Below are 224 nucleotides of genomic sequence, written 5' to 3' on the forward strand. Positions count from 1 at the left end.
GTTTCTTATATTGATTGCTTATGAGATTTTGTACATTTACTCCAGGGGGTAATTAGGACATGTTTTGATACTTTGGAAGCAATCTAAGTGTGGTAGATTGGACTTGCTTTGTGAGCTCAWTCGGAGCTTTTCGSTATTGTACGGTTGCCCGGTGAGTTATATAGTTAATTGTTACATATTGATTTGAACATATATATTTTCATATGAATGTTTTTGGTCTTGAA

Source organism: Cynara cardunculus (assembly GCF_001531365.2).
Source record: "Cynara cardunculus var. scolymus isolate 2C chromosome LG 17, CcrdV1, whole genome shotgun sequence".
Lineage (NCBI taxonomy): Eukaryota > Viridiplantae > Streptophyta > Magnoliopsida > Asterales > Asteraceae > Cynara > Cynara cardunculus.